Source organism: Microcaecilia unicolor, chromosome 4, assembly GCF_901765095.1.
Source record: "Microcaecilia unicolor chromosome 4, aMicUni1.1, whole genome shotgun sequence".
NCBI classification, from domain to species: Eukaryota; Metazoa; Chordata; class Amphibia; order Gymnophiona; family Siphonopidae; genus Microcaecilia; species Microcaecilia unicolor.
In genome coordinates, this window is record NC_044034.1 from 62,838,291 (window position 1) to 62,847,937 (window position 9,647).

The 9,647-nt window shown below is 43.8% G+C and overlaps 1 long non-coding RNA gene across 1 annotated transcript; it reads left to right on the top strand.

Annotated features, from left to right (window-relative positions):
- Nucleotides 1–300: 300 nt before the first annotated feature.
- On the top strand, nt 301–9,413 carry LOC115468516. The gene is made up of 3 exons (XR_003941883.1): nt 301–821; nt 9,146–9,149; nt 9,402–9,413. It is a non-coding gene; the product is annotated as an uncharacterized LOC115468516 (long non-coding RNA).
- The last annotated feature ends 234 nt before the right edge of the window (nt 9,414–9,647 follow it).

Genomic DNA, 9,647 nt, shown 5'->3' on the forward strand with positions numbered 1-9,647 from the left:
TCTGCTAATAAAAACTCATTTTGCAAAATAATTAAAGCTGTGGCAACAGATAAGTGCAGTTAACTCATGCAAGAATATTGACTTCAGCTAGTTTAACAGCAGATTGAAACCACTGTACTTACTGGTTTTGGAAAATTGTGTGCATTTTTGTGGTTTGATTTTATACTACTTTGAATGATGTCAAATAGAAGCATATATATATTTCTTCCTTTTCTATGTTTCAACAATTTTATTGATGACATTTCAAAGTACAGCCCACAATATAAGAATACAAAAATATAAAAAGCAAAACATAAGTAATAAGGACAAAATGATCTGATCCATCTAACTTTTAACAATTTTATCCCCTTATTTCCCCACCAAAACCCCCACCCCTACCCTCTCCTGGGTCAACAGGTTATATATGCTAACTCCAACTCCCAAAAGATGGGGAGGACCCCAATCTACCCCACCAAAGCCACCCCAACAAGGCACATACATTTTTAAATAAATAAATATGGAACATACAGTAACTGACACAAAAAGGAGTTGAATTAGCACAAGTTTGGAACCTGAACAGTAGTTCAGTTTGGAACTTGAACCAATCATCAAAGCTTCAATCCAAGTTACTTTCCATTCATGCATTTTTCATATACATATATAATTCAACAAATATATGATCCAATTGTCTAAAAAACAAAATCTAAAATTAGTCATCTTACATTCACCTACTTCATACTTGCATTAGAAAAGGTTGGGCATTTTACCTGTAAACTCATATAGAGGCAGTCCTCCATTTTAAGATGTATAAATTACAATCCTCGGAGGTCATGTTTTAGATAGTGTAAAGCAGGGATAATTGGTTTCTGTCTATGTCTTTTGACTATATGGTACCAAAACAGATAACTGCAGAGAAAGATCAAAATAGTCCAATCAGCTTGTCCAGCAAGGTGGTTAGGATTGTAAGTGCTGCTCTTTGCAGATTCTCTCTCCCTCCATGTTTAGTGTCCATCATCTATTTAGTAATCTTCTGTATATATCCTGCACTATTTTGTTTTCTTCAATTCCTTTACCATTTTGTCTCCACTACCTTTCCAAGACGGCATTCCAGGCATGTGCCACTCTTTCTGTGAAAAGCTCTTTTTCTGACATTGCCCTGAGTCTATGTCCTTGTAGCTTCATATCATGTCTTCTAGTTCTATACCTTTCTTTCCTTTAGAAAAGGATTTTTGTTTGTTTCTTGTATAATAATACCTTTTAAGTATGATTATGAACCCAGCAGGTTGTGCTGTTGAATTAAATAACCAAGACCTGGCAAGATGACATATTGCTAAATTCTGGGTTACTTTGGTGAAAATATGTTATTGGGTTTTGATGCTAGAACTATTTATAACCCAGTTCTTATAAACATTCCAACTTGACAGTTTTCAGGAATGAACTGTGTCTCAAGTCAAAGGACTAGTAGTTTCTCTAGCAGGGTCTGTGTGTCAGGTAAGTTCAAATGCTTATTTCAAGACACCACAAATGCAAATTTCTTATAAACCAAGCTACAGTGTCTTCCAAGAACTGTACTTTTCTAGGCAGATATGGGCTTCCTTCCTCAGAGTGGCAGACATGAAGCAGAATCGTTCATCTGTGGAAAAAAAAAAAAAGTTTCACAGGAGATATGCTTTACAATAGGGCTCTTGTGACCATACAAGACATAACCTTGTGACTAATGTTACTGGAAGTATTCTTTTTTATTTTTAATTAAAAAGGCATATCTCTGTCATCTCTCTCAACACATCACCATCCACACACATTTTAAAGTTGATCTACCTGATCTGACAGTTTGTGCCTGCCCTCTGCTGCCACATCTTACTTAATACAGTGGTCTTTGCATCTGTCCTAGCCATATTTGAATTCTGTCATGGCTGTGCCTCCCACCACCATTACTAAATGCTCCTCATTTCCTTGCATTCATTTTGAGCCTCCCTTTCTTCCACATCATATATTAACCGAATAAATGAGAATAAAGATTAAATGGTCCATCCAGTTTGTCCACTAGAGATTCATAGAGTTCAGACATCTGACACAGTTGTACATATTTAAAGAAAAATATATTGTGTGCTCATACCAGTTGAGAGGCTGAAACATATCATAAGACCTCACACATCTGCTACTCAACTTTTTATAATCATAGCATAAAAATTAACTAAAAATAGTAAAACAAAAACAAACTCAAAAGTACACTTATTTTGTGAATGTGTCTTAAAGGCCAGCAACAATCAAAATAAACTCCTTATTGAAGGATGCCGACGTGAACCATATTTCACTGCTAGCTGTTTCAGGGAACCTGAAAATCAATTGTTTCTCTACATATTTTCAAATTCATTAAGAACAATAATCACTTTGTCAGCCTCTGCAAAAAAAACTCACAAATAAAATGTGTCATCAAATAGATTTCCATTCAAAAAATTTCCATTAAAAAAAAAAAAAAAAAAGAGAAAGAGACAGTCCTCCTTTCAGCAGAATGGACGAGATACCTTATAATTTCAAACCACCAACTTAAAAAAAAAAAATGCCATCAGAAAAATAAGTACATAAGCATTGCCATGCTGGGACAGACCAAGGGTCCATCGAGCCCAGCACCCCATCACCGCCAGTGGTCAAAAGAACAAGCAATTTGTCCCGCCTATCCTAGAAATACTGTATTATTCCCTCGTCCATTCAATAACATTCTATGGCTTTTTCCTCCAGGAAGCCATCCAACCCTTTTTTGAAGTCCGCTAAGTTAACCGTCTTAACCACCTTTTCCGGCAGCGAATTCCAGAGTTTAACTACTCATTGAGTGAAGAAAAATTTTCTCCGATTAGTTTTAAATTTACCACACTGCAGCTTCATCGCATGCCCCCTTGTCCTAGTATTTTTGGAAAGCGTAAACAGAAGCTCCACATCGACCTGTTCCATTCCACTCATTATCTTATAGACCTCTATCATATCTCCCCTCAGCCGCCTTTTCTCCAGGCTGAAGAGCCCCAGCCTCTTCAGTCTATCCCATCCCCTGTATCATCTTTGTTGCCCTTCTCTGCAACTTTTCCAATTCCACTATGTATTTTTTGAGATGCGGCGACCAGAATTGAACATAATACTCGAGGAGCGATACAACAGCAGAATCATATCCTTATTTTTGTTTTCAATCCCTTTCCTAATGATACCCAACATTCTATTTGCTTTCCTAGCCACAGCAGCACATTGAGCATAAGTTTTCAACATATCATCTACGACGACACCTAGATCCCTTTCTCGGTCCGTGACTCCCAATGCTGAACCTTCCATGTCTTAGTTATATTTTGGGTTCCTCTTTCCCACGTGCATCACTTTGCACTTGTTCACATTAAACATCATCTGCCATTTAGACGCCCAGTCTCCCAGTCTCGAAAGGTCCTCTTGTAGTTTTTCACAATCTTCCCACATTTGACTACTTTGAATAACTTTGTGTCATCAGCAAATTTGATTACCTCACTAGTTACCCCCATTTCTAGGTCATTTATGAATATGTTAAAAAGCAGAGGTCCCAGCACCGATCCCTGAGGGACCCAGCTAACTACCCTTCTCCATTGCGAATATTCACCTTTTAATCCTACTTTCTGCTTCCTATCTTTCAACCTGTTTTTAATCCACAGTAAGACACTATCTCCGATCCTATGTCCCTTACTTAAATACTTCAGCATGTGATCCAAAGAGAGTGAAAAGATTGGCTGACACATATAAAAAAAACAGCCAATAATTATAAACAGAAACACCCACTATTCAACTTTATGATTTAGAGCACAGGGGGCCATATTCACCAGTGGAATATCTACTTCTGTTCCTTGCACCACAAAAATTATGAAAAAGCCTCCTCCCCACCCTGAATAAGCCCTGGAGCTTCCAAAACCACATAAGGAAGATCTAACAATGTATGTCATTCAGTGAGCCAGTGTTGAACTAAAGGTGTCTCGGTCACTAACTGTCAAATATGGCTAAAATGTTCCATAATACAATACAAGTTTGTCTCCGGCTGCTTCCACAAGAATGGTTCCACCCCGGGATCCCAGAACTTTGGCGCCGGGCGCCGCTGCTGAAAACGCCAGCGCATGCGCTCTGTATATATACCACCCTGGATAGTTAACCCCTCCTACCTAATTCCTCAAACTGTCACTGTAGCTTACAGCCCCGACCAATCCACCTCTTTGTTCAACCCCCATCGGATGCACTGTGTGCCATTCAAATATCAACCTTTGTTCCATGCACATCATCCTATGTAAAATATCCCCCCTTCTTCTTCTGTTTTGAATCGAACCAACACTACAAATCTGAAATCAGACATCTCATGTTGTGCGGACAACCAATGTTCTACTAAAGGTGTTTCCATCCTAGGTAAACGTATATTACTTAAGTGTTGCGCCATCCGAAGTTTAACTTTTTTGATGGTCTGGCCTATCAAACCTATAAATGGCAGGTGACCGACTCACCTGCAAATGCGCAGTAGAGACTTCCCTCTCTGTCCCGCCCCCGCGTCAAGACGTGATGACGGGGGCGGGACAGAGAGGGAAACTGTGCAGAAGGGGAGGGAGGGAACCCGCTGACATCGCTACCGCTCCCCCCCCCCAAGGTAGCCGCTACCGCCCCCCCCCCTTCACCCGGCCCGGGCCCTCTCTTCGTTATTCAACTTACAGCAGCGCTGAAACAGCAGCAAGCAGCTCACCTTCAGCTCCCGTCGCCCTTCCTTCCCTGCCTGTGCCCCGCCCTCGCCGACGTGATGTCACACGAGGGCGAGGCACAGGCAGTGAAGGAAGGCCAACGGGAGCTGCTGCTTGCTGCTGTTTTGGCGCTGCTGTAAGTTGAATAACGAAGAGAGGGCCTGGGCCGGGTGAAGGGGGGGCGGGGGCGACTCCGGGGTGGGGGGGGCGGTAGCGGCTACCTTGGGGGGGGGGAGGGGACATGGGAGGTCTCAGAAGGAGGGGGGGCCTTGGAGCTGGGAGGGCTGGACTGAAGGGGGCCTTCCAGCTGGCTGGGAAGAAGGCACGGGGGGGCAGGGGGCCTTGGAACTGGGAGGGAGGGCAGGGGGCCCCTTACAGTTGTGAGGGAATGGGGCCCCTTACAGTTGTGAGGGAGAGCAGGGGGCCTTGAAACTGGGAGGGAGGGAAGGGGGCCTTGGGAGCTGGGGGGGAGGGCCTGGGGCCTTGGAACTGGGAGGGAGGGAGGGCGGGCGGGCAAGGGGCCTTGCAGCTGGGAAGGGGGGAGGACTGGAGCCTTGGAGCTGGGAGGGAGGGACAGAGGGGTCCTTGGAGCTGGCAGGGAAGGAGGATGGCAGGGGGCCTTGCAGCTGCAACGGGAGGGGGGCCTTGGGAAAAAAAACATTCCAATACGCGCCCGTTTTAACGGGCTTAACGGCTAGTATACCATAAGCCGCAAGGGCAAATGACCACATATACCACCATATCGGATTCGCAATCTGTTTTATCCTTTAAGTAAAATTTTTTATCCTTAGCTTGATTCGGTATCCACACCCATTCGGTTTCCAATGCATAGGGACAGTACACACATCCTTGACACTTAGTGTGTCCCCCTTCTTTGTAATGCTTATTATCGTCTTTTTTGCTCCCACATTGCGCCCTCTAGTAAATGCGTATCTACGCTTTTCCTCAAATCCTTCCAAAATCCCTAATATTGGCCAATGCTTATTTGTAATGTCTCGTATCTTGAATATGCCTGGGCCATTTGGTAAGACACAGGTCATGCGGTTATCTTTCCTCACTTGATCTTTTCTAGGTATAAATAACCACTGTTGTTATGCATTATAGGCTCTTTTAACTGCCTTACGTACTACTCTATTAGGGTATCCCCTTTGTTGAAACCGATGTTGCATTTCTGCTGTCTGTATTTTGAAATCCTCCATGTCCGTACAGACTCTCCGAACTCTCAATAGTTGCCCTATCGGTATGCTGTTCTTAAGTGCCTGTGGGTGAAAGCTCTGATAATGTAAAAGGGAATTGCGGTCCGTGGGTTTTCTATGAATTTTAGTTAGAAACTTCCCATGTTCATACTTTATCCAAATGTCTAAGAAACTCACTTCCTTGCCCCCCACATGGCTGGTGAAAGAGATATTATTGTCTACCTGATTCAGATAGAGAATAAACTCTTGTAATTCTGTATTTCCCCCTTTCCAAATCAGCAACACGTCGTCTATGTACCCCCGCAACAATAGTATACTAGATCTGTATCTGCTATGTGTGACATACAGATCCTCAAATTTAGCCATATAAAGGCACACTGTCATTGGTGCAACCGTTGCCCCCATGGCAACCCCTTTAATTTGCTGGTAAGTAAAGCAATTATTACTAATGACTAAATTAGCCATGTGATTTAACATAGCATGTTGTGCATCTGACAGATTCATACTATTCAGTTTACTCTCTATCAACTCTAATGCTCCCCCTTGAAGGATATTGGTGTAAAGAGCATTCACATCCAGGGTAATCAGAATAATGTCTAAATCCTCAGATAAATGGAGATTTTCTAATTGCTGCAGCATCTCTCTAGAATCTCTTACATATGAGGGAATCTTCTGGATTTCTGGACTCAAAAAGAGGTTCCAGCACTGAACCTCTCCCATTAACTATCAGTCGCCCTGGTGGATCTTTTGAATTTTTGTGGATCTTTGGGATAAAGTAGATGTTAGGCACCCTAGGAAATTGTTTAAACAAATATTTGAACTCTTTATTTGTTATGGTCCCTGGACTGATTAGCTCACTTTAACATTGTTTCCACTTCTTTCTGCAAATGCTCAGTGGGATCCTGATCTAACTCCCGATAGAATTCCCTATCACTCAACTGATTAGCTTCCCTGTCATATTTTACCTTGTCTTGGATTAACACTCCTCCCCCTTTATCAGCTTGGGAAATGATGATGGAATCGTCTTAACTGTAACTCACTTAATGCTTTCCTCATTTCTGCTCATTTCGAAAATACGCTTGGCTCCGCCCCTTCATGGAGCCGGCCCCAAAGATGGCCGCCCATCGATTTGGCCTGCGCTGTTCGATTATGCCCCTCCAAGTCACCTCCACCTCTCCTTCCCTTAGTCCATTCTCTCAACCTTCCTTCAACCCGTCTCCTTTTCTTCCTTTTCTGAAATCACTGAAGAGGAAACTGCACATTTTCTTTCCTCCTCAAAACTAACTACCTGTTCCTCTGATCCTATTCCCACCCATCTACTTAGCACTCTCTCTCCTACTATCATCCCTTTTATCTGTCATATCCTCAATCTTACATTTTCCACTGTTACTGTTCCTGATGCCTTCAAACATGCTGTAGTCATACCACTCCTTAAAAAATCCTTCATTGGACCCTACCTGTCCTTCCAACTACCGCCCCATCTCCCTCCTCCCTTTCCTATCCAAGATACTTGAATGTGGTGTTCACCGCCGTTGTCTTGACTTTCATTCATCTCAAGCTATTTTTGCTCCACTTTAATCTGGCTTTCGCCCTCTTCATTCAACTGAAACAACGTTTGCTGAAGTCTCCAATTACCTTTTCCTGGCCAGATCTAAAGGTCTCTATTCTATCCTCATCCTTTTCGCTCTATCTGCTGCTTTTGACACTGGTGATACGCTGTCCTCACTTGACTTTCAGGGCTCTATTCTTTCCGGGTTTTCTTCTTATGTTTCCCATCTTACTTTTAGTGTACCTCAGGGATCTGTCCTGGGCCCTCTTCTTTTCTCCATCTCTACTTCTTCCCTTGGTACTCTGATCTCATCCCATGGTTTTCTGTATCACCTTTACGCTGATGACTCCCAGATCTACCATTCCACACCAGAAGTCTCAGCAGGAATCCAGGCCAAAGTATCAGCCTGCCTGTCTTACATTGCTGCCTGGATATCTCACCACCATCTGAAACTAAACATAACTAAGACTGAGCTTCTTATCTTTCCCCTAAACCAACCTTTCCTCTTCCCCCTTTCTCTGTGGATAACACCCTCATCCTCCCAGCTCATCAGCTCATAACCTTCATCTTCAACTCCTCTCTCTCCTTCTCTGCACATAATCAACAGACTGCTAAAACCTGTCGTTTCTTTCTCTATAATATCACAAATGCTTCCAGTGGCTAACCTGGAAGTTTCCCCTCTGCCGCAAACAGCTCCCACTCAATGCAACTTCCTGTTTGCCAGCAGAAATCCTTTCATGTGAGAAATGTCTACGAAGGGAGAGGGGAGATTCAGACAGAGGATCACACAGGTATAAAAATGCATGGAGGGGAATGAGGTGCTGCACTTGGGAGAGGGAAGAGAGAGGGTTAATTTTGGGAGGTGAGGGAGAAAGAGAATGCATGGGAGAAGAATTACTTGGGATGGGAGGGAGAGCTGCTGCATGGGTTGGAGGAAGAATTATTGGAGGTGGGGTGGGAGAGATGCTGCACAGGAGGATAGGGAGAAAGTTGAAAATGGGATGGGATGGAGAGATGCTACATGGGTTGGGGGAGACAGAGAATTGTTGGAGGTGTGGTGGGAGGAAGCGCTATTGAATGGGTTGGACGGAGGGAGGGAGGAAGAATTATTGGATGTAGGGTGGGAGGGAGAGTTGCTGCACAGGGGGATAGAAGTGAGAGAGGGAGAAATGTTGGACATGGGGATGGAGGGAGAGAGAGAAACGCTGGATATGGAGGAGGGAGGGAGAGATGCATAGGAAGAGAAAGGGAGAAATGCTGGACATGGATGTGGGAGGGAGAGAGAGATGCTTTATGGGAAAGGAAGAGGAAGAAAGAGAGATGTTGGACCCAGGGCACAAGGATGGGAGACAGCGAGAGTGATGTGGAAAATGGGAGAGAGGGAGGAGGGAAGAGAGGTTGGAAATGGGGGTGGAGGAGAGGGAAGGGAGAGATATGCACTGGAGGGAGATCGTGGATCCAGGGACAGAAGGGAGTGAGGGAGAGATGCTGGACAATTGGAGGGAGGGAAGAGAGAGGAAAAAATGCTGGGGGGGGGGGGGGGTGTGAAAGGGACAGGGCGATACCATGCTACAAAGGTGGGGAGGGGAGAAAGAGGAAGCAGGCGCTGGACTAGAAGGTTGGAGGAAGATGCTGCAAATGGTGGAACTATTTGGGACAGGTCAAAGGGGGGGTGGAAAGGAAACAAATGAGAGGAGGACAGTAATTATGGGGGGTAGAAATATAGTAATGGAGAGTTGATTAAAGATGAAAGGTAATGGAAAGCTGGGGGAAGGAGTAAGAAGAGGAATAGGACAGCTAGTGGGTGAGAGAAGGAGATAGAATTTGATAGGTAGCTGAAAAGTAAAAAGGAGAAGAAAATAAGAGTAGCCATACTGGGTCAGACCAATGGTCCATCTAGCTCAGTAGCCTGTTTCCAGACAATGGCCAAGCCAAGTCACAAGTATCTGGCAGAAACCCAATTATTAGCAACATTCCAGGATACGAAAGAGGGTGAAACGTGAGTGAAGAGAGGTAGAAAAGAAACAAGAGAGCGAGGAAAGAGCTAAAAAGGAAATATCAATGTGTCAAAGGTAGGTGCAGTGAAGGAATGGAGTAAAACAGGAGAAAAGACAAATGGATAGCAGCTGCTGGAAGGAGAAGTAGCAGAAGACAGATAGGAAAAGAGAAAATGGAATCAACATGATGGAAAAGTAAAAT